Genomic DNA, 14889 nt, shown 5'->3' with positions numbered 1-14889 from the left:
ACCAGGGTAAGCCACAAACTCCAGGCGGGCCAGTGGGGGGCCACGCGGGTACGCGCGCCCCGCGTGCGCCCCCCACCGCCCCGCACCCCTCCAGCTCCCCCTCGGTGTCCCTCCTCCCGCCTCTCCGCAGGCCACGATCGCTGGTGGGGGGAGGCCCAGGAGTGGGGGGAACCTTCGATCTGTGCGTGACAGGACCTGAGGGACGCCAGGGACCCGCGAGCCGAGGGACCTGGCACATCCGGACTTGGCCGGGGCTGTCCGGGCCCCAGGCCGCGGCCTCCCCGGCCGGCGGGCCGGCGTGTCTCCTCTCCCCTCTGCAGGCAGGAACGCCAACCCCGAGGGAACTCTTGCAAACTTTTTGTTTTGTTTTTAATCTCGACTTCAGCCCCTCCACTGGGGGTAGGGGTGGGGTGGGGGGACTGTGAGAAGATGGGGTGCGCTTTGGCGCGGGGAGAGAGGGGAAGGTGGTTGGTGCAGTGCAGAGCCAGATTTCACCTAAGGGCGTTCCATGACATGAAAGCAGAAGTGCCTGACCCCCCTCCTGGCTGGAAAAGCCCTTCCCGGAGCACCCCCGCTCCCCAGGAGGAGAGAAAACCTCAGCCTCTTTCTCCTACTTGTAAGAGAAGTCTGCACTTTACACACACACACACACACACACACACACACAGTCGCCGCATGACAATACCCACTCACCTGCTAGAAGCCCTGTAGATTGATTTTCAAAAGAATAAGGAAGGCCTACCTGCTGCTGATCCTTCAGGGCCTGGCATTTGAGAACGAATTGCCTACTTGTAGTACCTTTTAGACACTTGATTACATAAAACTCTTGGACGGTGGCACCATGTGTTGGTGGCACCATGGTATGAACAAATAATGATAGAAATACGAGTTTCCTGATGGCCTTCTAAAATAGACACTGATCCAGGTATTAGCCTTGATTTCTTGGTCGGTTCTGAAACTTCAATGAGACTTCATTATCAACAATTTGGTCAAGAGTGAAGACAATTGTGGGGTGAGGGACTTTGTTAAATACGGCTTAACATTGCTGTTTATGAAATGATTTATTTAACTCATTTCTTGTTCTAAAAAGTCATAACAGACTTGATTATGGTATTACTAAAACATTTAATAACCAGGATGTCAAAATACCCTGTGTGCTTTGATGATCTTTGGTAAGTGCTAATGCTTAAGAGCAAGATGTTCAGGAATGAGTTTCCAGCAGAATTCTTCCACCAAATATTCCTGAGCATTTTAAACTGCCCCTTATAGATGTCAAAACCTTAAAAGGAAAGCTCATTTAAAATAAAGTCCTTAACTAAGTATTCTGTTTTCTTGATTTTAATGTTTTTCTAGAGATAAATCCATTTACTGTTTGATACACTAAACATGATGTGAATAACTAAAACCAACTAGATGCTGGTTGGTGTATGCCTGTAATCTTACCTACTTGGGAGGCTGAGATCTGAGGATTGAGGTTCAAAGCCAGCTCAGGCAGGAAAGTCCATGAAACTCTCATCTCCATTTGACCACCAAAAAGCCAGAAGTAGAACTTTGACTTACGTGATGGAGCACCAGCCTTAAGAGAGAAAGCTAAGGGACAGCATCCAGACCCTAAGTTTAAGCACCAGTACTGGCACCATGCTCATGCACAAATAAAACTAAAAATAAATCAAAGCAAAGTATTTCTTTGAGCTCATGAAATTAGGAAGATTAAAATAAACAAAAAATGTTTCCTACAGTATTTTACATTTATCATCTGAGTTGTTAAAACAAACAGAACATATATAATATGAATAGAACCATGACATCTTCTGAAATTATTCATTCATACGGACCCACCTGCGGCTCTTAAATGTTCTCTCTCTCTCTGGTTTAGATAAAATGTCTTATAAGTTTTCAGCCTATTGAACAAACCAAGACACAAAGGAAGGTACATTATATGTAGCTTTAATGCTGGAACTGAAATCTTAATTGCTAGTGAAAAGTAACCCACTTCAAAACTGACTTTCTCAAGAAAAGTAGTTTAATTCTATTAAATGTTGGTGGTGATTTAACTATCTGTTATCTTTGCTTTATGTCTGTTGTAGCTTGTGTTCTGCAAGTGGCAATGTCTTGAGCCGAAAAAACGTTCCTGCTTTTCAAACTCAGTGAACACTGGAGTCTGCCTACAACATTAGTCCTTCCCCTCCATAAGCACTGCTTTGATCTTTGAACTTCCTTTTTCACTTCTACCTCTTAAACAAGATCTTCTCTGGCGACCCGAGTTGCTGTTGGTTAAAGCCTAACTAGTTTTAGAGAGACATAATTTTAGATTGAGTGATCGTGTTCCTGACGTTTTTTCTTGTTGATGCTAGTTTGAGATGCTAGTGTTTCTGCAGGCTGTTTTTACTACTGCTTTTAGACTTGCAGATAATTGATGAAGTAAGCTACTCTGTCGACTTGAAGGGATTGCTCATTGTGGTAGGTAGGAGGTCTAGATAAGAAACTGGCAGTGAACAGGAGCTTGGAATATTCAGCCAATGAGCCTTTATTTATTTATTTTTACCTAATCTGTGAGAGGGATTCCCCTACTGAGAAGAGGTGAAAGTTCTGGCTTTCTGGGGGAAGTGGTTACTTCCTAACCTTCGATTAGTTTGAACTTGGGGAAAAGAAAGAAAAGTAGGTAATATGTGAACACACTAAGTTAAAACAAATTCAGAGTTACCATATGGATTTTTGTTGTGTGTGTGTGTTTTGTTTTGTTTGGGTACTAGGGATTGAGCCTAGCACTTCAGGTATATTCTACTGCTGAGTTAGCCCCCGCAGCCCTACTTGGATTTTTTGATAATGTGTTCAAAACATTATCTTTTTTGTCTGCAGAATTTATTAGTAGATGTGCTCTCCAGAGCATAGAGATGACTGCAGTAGGAAGTTTCTCTGCAGTGCAGATAGTTTAACCATTGGAGTTCATGCTGGGTCGTGTGCTTTTCATAGGAATCTGATTAGCAGGAATGGATGTACATAAATCAATGGAGATGCAGAATTTCACATGAACTTTTCTTTCAGTAGGAAGGTTGTTTTGTTTGATTGACATAGTGGCTTTCTGTTTACAATATGAGTTTATGTAAGGTGATGGAATTGTTATATTAGAACCATGTAGATAGCAGAAGGAAGAATGGGATTTTAGTGCTAGAAGACACTTTAGGATGTTCTTCTCCTGCATCTATAGTTATATATGGTCAGGGCTAACTGATGACTTGCTTCTTGATGTCCAGTAAAGCATACTAGAGCAATTTATACCGTTTTTAGTTGTGATTGTCCTCTTGTACCAATACTGAACCTATTTATAGTATTCTCAGAGGGGAGCAGGTCAATCATTAGGCAGAAGCATATTGTCCCTTTGGACCAATTCTGTGACTACTAAGGAAATGTGGTGGGTCTTTTTGTTGTTGTTGTTGTTGTTGTGATGGTGGTGGTGGTAGTGGTGGTTGTGAGGCTTGAACTCAGGGCTTGGGCAGTTTCTCTGCTCTCTTATGCTCAAGGCTAGTGCTCTACCTTTTTAAGCCACAGCAACACGTTGAGTTTTTGGTTTTCTGGGCTGGCTTTCAACCATGATCCTCAGATCTCACCCTTCTGAGTAGCTAGGATTCCAGGCAGAGCCACCAGTGCCCAGCTTGGTTTTAAAGAATGACAGGCATTTAACCTCTGGAAAGAAAGTTTGGAAGTGTCCTCTATAAGTATGTTGAAAGAGAAGGAGGGAAGGATGGGTATGTGTGTAAGACATAATTTGGTGGAGTTCGTAGATGTTTATATGATCTCCTTAGTATGTATACAGCGCTTTACTTTTACTATTTTAAGGAAAAAACAGTAATATTTTGTTTATGGTGATGCAGTTACTTCATACTTTTAATCTATACTGTGTTAGAGAGAGTTAAGACACTTCCTTGGATTTTTTCAGATGGGGTTAGTAGACCTGACCTTGAAGATCAACCAGTAGTGTAGAAAATAAGTCATAAAATAAGACTTCATTGGCTCACCATGAAGAATTTAAAATGTAACTGTTTTATACATAAGGAATACAAGAAATGATTTGTTACTATGTACAAGGAATATCAGAGGTGGTTTGTAAAAGCTAATAGAAATCACAAGAGTAGAAATTATGGCTGAAAAAATATTTGTTTACAATATTAATCACAAATACTGTATCTTAAATTTTAGAAAGCAATCTACTCTTATTAAGCCCTTATGTTTTGTTTAGCAACCAACACAGGTTTAATTATCAGCAATACAGATTTCATCTGCTTTAACTTGTTGCCTGATTTTAAAATTGGAATAATGATACACATACACACAGTTGAATTATCTGTTATAAATTGCTTACTTCTCATTTAGTTTTAGACAAAACAACTTATTTATAACTAGCTTTGATTGTGACCCATAATTCAACCGATATTAAAAACTATAAATCTATCTACAGATCCTGTTTCTTTAAATTTAAAATAAAAAAGCACTTTGAACTTTGAAGAAGGATGTAAATATTATATGTAACATATTCTATAAAAGAGCCTATAATGATAAGGAATAAACAAAACAGTAATTGAAAAAAATCAATCCTAATACTTCCAGCTTGTAAAAATAATATCAGTACTGAAAAGAAATAGCTGCCATTTAGTATTGTGTTTCTTGGATGAATAAAAAGAATGGAGTTCTTTTACATTATTTTTTTTAAAGAGTAGCACTTTTCAATTGTCTTGCCCGGTACAAAAGAAGCCAAACACGTAGTTGCTATTTGTTTGTTTGTTTGTTAACAATGCTGGTACTGAGACTAAAACCCAGAACCTCCTGTCCTTTTGCTTAGTTTTTCCACTCATATCTCTACCAGTTGAGCTACACCTCTATTTCTAGCTCTTTGTTGGGAAAATGCAGTTATTGCATGTACAGATTAGTTATTAAAAGTAAGTTATTAAAAAACACCTACTGTCTTCCAAAAAAGAAACATTTTATTCCTAAACAGGATCTTATGAACTGGAAAAGTGCCTTTCAGTTTCAGAGTTTTGTAGACATTTGTCAAGCAAGCTAATAAAGTAATCGAAATGATAAATGGTGCTTCTGTGCATAATTAGAATTTCTCCATTGAAACTGTGATTTCAATACCAGTATTTCCAAGAGGAAAAGTGTTGAGCCGGGAGAGAAAAGAAACAAGAATTCAAGTACTGCATCCCAACTCAAAGTAAGAACTATTTAAACTAATCAACTAAAGAGTAAAAGCCAAATATGTTCTGCTCTTCAGAAGTAAATATGACCTCCCCCACAAATCTGTGGTTGTTAAAGTTGCTGTCCTGTCTGATTTCATATTTTAATGATTTTACAACACTGTATAACCTGGAGCCTCCCCAGGAGATTTATTACTTCTCAGTTTGTAGCATTTTCAGAAAATTGACCTTGAGACTCTGTATGTGACCATTTACGCCTTGTGGATACAACTTAGGAAATGGAATAAACCAGCTGGATTAGAAAAAAGCAGAGTGGCAACACTTCTTCCCACCCTAATGTTATTGTAGCTCCAGAAGCCCTGAGAGACACTAAGAGGAAGATAAAACTAGTTGATTGACTGCTGCATATTTTAGTCCAGTTGGCTAATACTCACTTAGTTCTTGCTGTGACTCTCACTTCTCTTCACATCACTCACAGCATCTGTCCAAGTTTTAAATTAGTGTACAGATGCATATACATTGTTGCCAATGACTTGGGAAATTAATAGCATATATATGCTAGTAAATATAATATAGCCATTGCACTGTAAACTTGCCCCAGGTAACTCTACCTGTGTCCCTTGATGTGGCTGGCAGAGAATGTCCCATAGCCTGATCGGTTTATTCTACAGCCTCTGGACAAAAACAAAGTTCTAATTTTGTCCTAATTCTTAATGTCCTAGTCAAAATTGCATGGGAAATGCATACGTGGCATATTAGACAGTACAACTATTACGGCTTTCTTTGATGTGAATCTTTTTGCATGCAGGAGGCTCACTAGTGTTTCTAAGGTAGATTTCCATTTTGCAGACTTGAACTATAAAACAAGACCTGTGTCAAGTGGAGCACACCTCTGCAGAAAGAGTTTGATATTAAAAAACAACCTGAGGGTTTCCATGAATTTTTGTTAAAGTGATAACATAAAATGAAAAAATATTATTTTTATTCTGATTTGAACTGAAAATATATTTTGATTGGTACATATTGATACATTCTGAGAGATGGAGATATAAAGGAACAATGAATCTTTCACACATTATAAAAGCATGTTAGAAGTAAATTGTGACTAAGTATGACTGAGAAATTAAGAGCAACAATTAAGATTAAGAGCCAACAATTAAGAGCCAACAACAATTCAATGCATTTTCTTACTCTTATGCCAGGTTATAGTATTCATTAGACATGATATCTATACGGTTTCTCTCCATGCATTTACCCAATTTTCCATTGGAGACATTTAACTAAACTTTATTATCACACATAACCTTTTAAATATTTCCTGATTATTTTAAAACACTGTATTATCAGTCATTTACCCTGCAATTATGGTTCTCTTTTATGATGGGTGGAGAAAGTATTCTGTTTCTTTTCAGACGATTATTCAAATAGTCAAGTAATCGTCCACCTTGTTCAGAGAGGTAGTTTAATCCTGTGTTGAAATAAAAGGGTGATACTTTTTAGGTAGTCATGCTGTATTTGCTAAATACCTGGTAAACTGAAGGAGTCTAACCCTTTAGGGAAAGCCACAGAAGAAAGTTTGATTACTAATACACTTCAGTGTCTTTACATAAGTGTTCTTATTAGGGTTCTAATACTAACTCATCTCCCTTCCAATTCCCCTTACCCATGGAGAATATGGGTCATTGGCCAACTATGGGTCATTTATTCACCAGGCACCTCACACCACCAACCCAGGAGCTCTCCTCTTTTTGCACTCACTTTCTCTTTCAGTCACCAAACTGTGTCATTACCCTCCACAACCCCAGAGTCCATGCCTTCCCCGTTGCATTTCTAGCTTTTGCTTCCACCTGGTGAATACCATCTTCTGCTCCTACTTCATTCCAGTATCATCGCTTGCCTATTCAAGTGCAAGACTAACCGTGTCCTTCTCTTTTTGAAGTGAATCTCCATTGTCTTCACAAGCTGGACCCTGCATTCTTACCCTTCTCTGCCATTGCTCACTCATCCCGGTTCTCAAATCATCCATATCGGTTGCCTGCGTTCTGACTCTGGATGCTTTTGCGTATGCCGTTCTCCTCCTCACCATCTTGGTAACCACTCTGCCTTCAAGAGTCATCATTTCTCCCATCATTTCTCCCCTGGACCTTTCCAGGAAAGGGTTGTGTTGTATCATTCTGGGTCCTCTTGACTTCTCATGTGGCCCAGAAGAGAAACATTTTGAGGATGAGGATTTTACTCATTTACTTTTTATTTACACAGAACCCAGTTGTTTACTGAATGAATCAGTAACTAAACAAACAAAATATTATAAAACTGTGCTATTGATTAGGCAACAAGATCCTGGGTACATTAATTCAACTTCTGTAGGTCCTATCTTCTCTCTGCAAAAGAAAATGAGAGGTTAGACTAAAACAATGCTCACCTCTTGTTACTTTTATAATTGTATTAAGAGGAAGGCATTGGTTTTCTATAAATGAGACAGGTCCATTCAAGAAAATTGCATGAATAGGTACAAAGCCAATTTTTGATTATCCATGCATTGATATGAGGAATTATCTATTTTGAGGACAATGAGTTTTTTTTTTTGTAGTCCCAAACTCATTTCATCTTAACTTCCCAGCTGTTTCTGAGGTTTCATCCGTTTATTATTAGCTAGGATCTCCCATTTCTATTTCTCCAAAGAAATTGATGGCAAGTTTAAGACAGAACTTGAATATAAAATTCAACATTTGAACTCTAAATGGATTCAGATTTGGAAGAGGATGAAGCAAATGTGGTAGCAGTGTGAGCTGAATCCTCACCTGTCACAGGAAGGATGTAGTCTGTACACCTGCTAAGACAAGAAGTAAAGATGTGCATATTATTGAACTTAGAAAGAAAACCACTAAGTTAAAGCAGAAGGAGAAAGTTATGGTGTTAAGCTTTTCTCAAAAGCAGGATTGGAAATGTGGAAGACTGGAGTGAGGAAACCTTTGCTATTTATATCATCTCTGTCATCTTTGTGGAGTAGTCACTTTTTTTTGGGGGGGTGATCCGGTCCTGGGGCCTGAACTCTGGGCCTGGGTGCTGTCCCTCAGCTCTTCAGCTCAAGGCTAACACTCTACCACTTGAGCCACAGCGCTACTTCTGGCTTTTTTCTTTTTGCTTATGTGGTGCTGAGGAATCGAACCCAGGGCCTCAGGCATGCAAGGCAAGCGCTCTGCCACTGAGCCACCTTCCCAGCCCCAGGAGTAGTCATTTTTAATTTTTTCTTCCTCCCCAGCTTTACTATTGTACAATTAATATACCAAAATTAAATATATTTCTTGTGCATGGAGTAATGCTTATATACCCGTTGTGAAGAGATTACATCAAGCTCATTAACCCTAGTGGGTTTTAGAGTTTCTGTTTGTTTGTTTTTCCACAGTGTGTAACTTGAGAGTACATGTCAAGTCCTTTTTGTGTGCCAGGCACAATTCTGAGTACTGGGAATATAGGGCTGAGCAAGCCAGAGTTCCAGAATTTCATGATGCTTAGATCGTGTAATAGTTTTAATTTTCAATATTTTTCTTTAGCTTTAAGTTGAAGAACCACATAACTCAAACAATGCATAAAGCTGGGCACCATTGGCTTATGTCTATAATCCTAGCTACCCAGAAAGCCGAGATCTAAGGATCATAGTTTGAAGCTAGTTCTGGCAAGAAAGTCCCTTGGCTCTTATCCCCAATGAACCACCCAAAAGCTAGAAGTAGAGCAGTGACTCAAGTGATCGAGTGCTAGTCTTGAGCACAAAAGCCCAGGGAGATCTCTGTGGCCCTAAGTTCAAGCCCTAGGTCGGAAAAAACAAGTGCATAGATCATGAAAATTCATTTAATAATTTGTCTGTACTTAACATATATGTACTTAATATAGGTAGTTGCATATATATTAAGTATGCCTACTTAATATAGTTCTAGTAATAGAACATTCTAGTTCTATATAGTTCTACAGTAGAACATTGCCAGATGCCCCAAAGCCCCTACTACATTGTCCTCCATAGGGAATTGCCCATACCCTCCACTGCCTTCCAAAAGGTTCCATTCATGTTTATTAGGTTATATGTCTGTCACTTCTATGACTCATTTATCCATATATGACTATGAGTTGATTGTAGGAATTCATCATCCAGGATGCTACTAATTAGCTGATAAGCACTATGAACTCTCCTGCAAGGTTAGAGGCCCTCTAATGGAGCAAAGTAGATTTTGCCTAAGATATCAGTAAAAAAAATAAAACAAATCACATTTTCACATTCATTTGTCATTTACTTGGTTGCAAATAAACACCATGTTTACACTGGATGCTAGTGGCTCATACTTGTCATCCCAGCTACTCAGGAGGTTGAGATCTGAGAATTGGGGTTTGCAGCCAGCCCAGGCAGAAAAGTACATGAGACACTTATATCTCTAACTAACCAACAAAAAGCTGAATGTGGAGGTTTGATTCAAGTGGTAAAGCCCCAGCCTTGAGTAGAAAACACTAAACAAGAATGTGAGCTTTTGAATCCAAACCTCAGTACAAAAACAAACTACATACATACATACATACATACATACATACATGTTTGTGTGTGTTTAATTGAGGTAATCAGGGAAATGACCAAGAGTCCTGGGAGGAAGATATATTCACATCTGGCTTTATCAGATTTTAGACAGTGTAGTTTACCTCTTCCTTACTGGTCACTGTGCATTGATATCTGTCTGTCTGTCTGTCTGTCTGTCTGTCTATCTATCTATCTATCTATCTGTCTGTCTGTCTATTTATTTATCTATCTATCTAGTAGGATTATCTATATGAATAATCAGTGGGGGAAAGTGCTTCATAACTAGATTCAAGGTCTGAGACACCCCTGTGAAGGCTTAATCTGATGCTTGCCAATCACCTGTTTTTGTCAGTGTAGCTGGAAGGTCTCTGCAGTAGTTCAAGGGAACCCTGCTTCCCTCCAGATTCCCATCCTCCGTCCACACAGTGAAGGACCATGTGATGAATCCTTTCCTTAAAACATGAAAGGCATAGGGGCTGAAGATGTAGCTGAGTGGTAGAATATTTGCCTTGTATTCACAAGGTACTGGGTTTGATTCCCTAGCAACACACGCACGCACACACACACACACACACACACACACACACACACACGTGAAAAAAAGAGAAAACAAGAGAAATAAAATGAAAATCCATAACCTGTCAAGTTGTATTCAGAGGCCATAGAACTGAATTGGTTTCTCTGTTGGAATAAAAGTATTCCAAAATGATAAAGACAAGGTATCAAAATTAAACCCTGTAATAATTCTGTTTTTAAGGAATAAAACATCTATAACGTTGAGAATGTAGAAGCAGTGATCAGAACAAGATCCAGTTACTCACACATCCCTTCTTACTTTGAGTGAAAGGCACCACTCTATGACCTGATGCCTGGAATTATTTTTTAGGAGAAAAAAGAAGACAGGACTATCTTAAGTGACCTTAATTATAAAATATTAGTTTCAGTCCAACTGACTATCATCCTTAGAGAATTTCTATTGCCTTACAAATTTATTCTCAACAGGTTTTGTCCTACTATAGAATTAACAAAAATAAATTTTACGTGGAATGAAAGCTGCCATTTGACATAAAGTGACACTTCATTATAATATGATGAAAACGTGTCCAGAATGCCTTTTTGATCTATAAATATTAGTCTGCTCTGATGAACATCCACAGGCAAAGCTGTGTTTCTATGGAACATGTTGGAATGCATTCTAACCACTTCACTAAGAAAACCTCTGCCCATCATTGTCAGAGGGAACAAGATAACACAAGAATTTGAGACAGGAGAAGGAGGTGTGTGTGTGTGTGTGTGTGTGTGTGTGTGTGTGTGTGTGTGTGTGTGTGTGTGTGTGTGTGTGTGTGTGTGTGTGTGGTGTGTGCATATGTTTTTGTGTGCCGGTCCTGGGGCTTGACCCCTTGGTTTGCTTACTCTTAGTTGGTGCTCTACTATTTGAGCCATGTCTCAAGACTGTCATTTTTCAGGTTAATTGGAGTGTTGTGAACTTTTTTGCCCAAAGTGGCTTCAGATTGAGCTTTTCAAGCTGGAGTATACAGTTTTACAGGCATATGCCACTGGCACCAGCTTCACCTATTTTTATAGTGTTCCCTTTTTGTCCCTGATAATATTTCTTCTCTTGAACTCTACCTTGTCTGATATTATGACCTGGTATTGTTGTGGGGTTTTGTCCTTATATTTGTGATATAACTAGCACAACTTCGCAGCTTTATGTGTTTTACATATCTGGGTCCTTAGTATTAAAATGCAATTCTTATGAAAAGCATTTCCTTAGCTCTTGGTTTTTCTAGCCCTGTCAGACCATTTCTGCTTTTTGTAGGTGAATTTAGTCTATTTCCACTTAACAAAATCACTGATACATTTGACTTCAACTTTCTCATCTTGGTAACTATTGTCTAGCTGGACCACTTCTTTATTCTCTTTTCCTGTTTCATTGCCATCCTTTAAACAAGTAGGTTCTTTATTCCATTGTATCAGCTTCATTGCTTGTTTTCTAAAATGGTTTAGAGACTACAACATGTACCCCAAAGTTCTATGATGAATTAATATGAAAGCACTTAGATATTATGTAAAAACTTGACTGTGGTATACTTTGTTTTGTTCTCTTCACTCCCTGTCTGTTGTGATGCATTTTACTTCTGCATAGTCTAGAAACTCCAAAACATATTGCATTTGTTTTGGTTTAAATGTCCAATTATCTGTTAAAAAATTAAGAAACCAGGATAAAAAGCCTTATACATGCCCACAGTTTTAGCATGCTTAGTGCTTTTTATTCCTTCTAGTAGGTCCAAGTCTCTATCTGGTGTCTGTTCTCTTCAACATGAATAATTTTCTTCAGCGTGTCTTCTTGATATCATCCCATAGATTACTGAAGTCATCTTCATTTCCTTCTTGCCTTTTTCAGTTTGGATAATTTTTTTTAATTGAGCTTCCTTCTAGTTTATTGATAGTCCTATATCATTCAATGTACTAAATCTGTCTGAAATTTCATTTCAGTTCCAGAATTTTCATTTTGTTCTTTCTTTTCTTTTAAAAAGTTTGCATTTCACTGTTTTCACTGGTGAAATTCCCTGGCTGTTCACGCCTAGCGCCCCTCTTTTTCTCCCTATTATAGAATATATTACTGCTGGCTGTTTAGAAACCACCGGTGGCTGATTCTATCATCTGTGTCATATTTTTTTCCTTCTGCGTCATCTGCTCCTGTGTCTTTGCAGCCTTTACCATTTTTTATTATACATTATGGGTATTATAGAGTGTGCTTTGTGTTTCTGTCTCCCTTTGTACAGCTTTGTTATATGGTAATAGACAGTAAATATAGTGTTGCATTACCTGGTTTTTATTAAGATAGGTTTAGAGTAGCCCTCATTGTAGGGTGTGTTCCAACTCAAATTGCATGGTCTTTTCTCCCTGATTGCTAAGGGTGAATGTCTCTTAACCCTGGATGATTCAATTTCAGTGACTGGCAATGTTGTCCGATCTCTTACATCTCCATGCAAGTCTTATATCCCCAGAATTGTGCTTTCTGCTGGTTTTTACAGGGTCTTGTCCTGTACTAGCACAGCTTAATATTTGACCAATAACCAGAGGTGACCTGTATGCAGATTTCTGAGGCTTTAGCTGCTTGTGTAAGTCATTTCTGACTAGCGGCCAAGTACGATTATTATACTCATTTTGGATTCTATTTCCTTGTTTCACGGTCTAGCAAGTCCCTGCAGACAAAAAGTAAGGGTGAACTTGGGTTTTACCTCAAGTACAGAACCTATGGTATTCTGCAGTTCAGTGCCTTAAACTAGTTTTAATTTTTTTTTTTTTTAGTTCTGCAGTTCAATATGGCATGGGTGTGTTCAAATAGCTCAATCTGAAACCAAGTCTATACTTTTTTGAAATGGGTGTTGAAATGTTTCTTATAATTAATACAATATTAGTAAAAAATACTTCATCTGTATCAATATGGAAACATAACAAACAAAACTCCCATCTCTACTTTTTAGGTAGTCAGATTCACTTAAAAAGATGACAGGGTTACAGTGGGACAATAGGTTGTGAAGGACAAAACCACTAAGACATGTAACTATTTACAGACTTTATGTGGGCTACAGAGGGCTATGTATTACAAAATAAAATACAGGGTTTTATGCGGAGGCTGAACTTTGGAGTGGAGTTATGAAGAGCAGGTAATACTTAAGAAAATGGCACTTCTAGATGTAGGACATACCATGAACAAATACATAGATGGAAAATGAACAATTGGCCTGTAGTAAAGATCATGGGTTGGACCATCCTAATAGGGACTAATACATTTTTATGCTTATAATATGATTTAATATAATAATATGTGAAGCAGTTAAGTCTTGGACGTTCTTCTGTAAGTACTAAGGCAATAATATGAAAGATACTTGGGGAGGAAGAAATACTGCCCTGAGGAATCACAGTAAGGGAGGGTTTTTTGTCATTCTGGGAGAGGAAATACAGGTCTGTCCTAGGTGCCATAGTTGAACTGTAAGGAAGGGCAGATCTCAGGTACAACATGAAATACAATCAGTAGAGATTGGTTATTGACAGCATATGTTTAAGAATGAAATCGTGCCAGAAATGAGAAAGTCAAGAATGGGACTTATAAATTTGTCCTACCGATTAGATATTTGAAGGAATTTAAACCATCATTACCTTGTTTTATAATGGTATCTATTACTTAATGCTAGCAATGACTTAATAATAAATATTTTCTCTTTGAAATTTTTTTTGGGGGGTCCGGTTCTGGGGCCTGAACTCTGGGCCTGGGCACTGTCCCTTAGCTCTTCAGCTCAAGGCTAGCACTCTACCACTTGAGCCACAGCACCACTTCTGGCTTTTTACTTGTTGCTTATGTGGTGCTGAGGAATCGAACCCAGGGCCTCATGCATGCAAGGCAAGCGCTCTACTACGGAGCCACCTTCCCAGCCCCATGCACTTTGAAATTTTTAATAGCTCTAACTTTGTGCCTATACCACAATATTTTGAGGGTTAATGTATGTATTTCTTTTGTTCAGATAGGAATTCAGTAAATCAATACAGACGAAAATAAGTGCCAACAGGACTATGACTAGGAATGTAATTACTGTGCTGAATTATCAAGATAACTAAACTATGTCTTATACACCCTCCGTTTTCCAAGACACAAGATTGCGTTGTTTTTGCCTATTTGTCTTCCTGAGTACTAAATTGTTGGATTAGTTAGTTCTTGCCGCATAAAGGAAAAAAGTCCCTACTAAGCAAACAGAACTATAGACATGCATTATTTCTTACAAGTCTGTGCTTATATGATCATGTCTGAGCTGGAGTGGCTGATCTGTGAAATAAGTCTCTGAGCTACGTTGCTCTGCTCTTTGGCTTTAGGTAGCCCTGTCCTCTCTGCTTCACAGTGTCTCATCTACTAGTAAGCTAGCCTAGAAGAAGAGTCATTGCAAGGCCTTTTGAAAAACCTGTGCCCCATGTAGAATAAAAGACCAACTTCCCACAGAATTCCTGAATCAAAACAATTCAAATACATATTTACAGTAACTTTTTGTCAAAGATCAAGATTTAATGTTTTATTCATTTTTAAATTTAAGTGTTCTTAAAGCCCATCTAACCAGTTGGGAAAATGTGATTGTGGAC

The sequence above is a fragment of the Dipodomys ordii genome, unplaced genomic scaffold (genome assembly GCF_000151885.1).
Source record: "Dipodomys ordii isolate 6190 unplaced genomic scaffold, Dord_2.0 Scaffold70, whole genome shotgun sequence".
Taxonomy (NCBI): domain Eukaryota; kingdom Metazoa; phylum Chordata; class Mammalia; order Rodentia; family Heteromyidae; genus Dipodomys; species Dipodomys ordii.
This window is presented reverse-complemented; position numbering follows the sequence as displayed.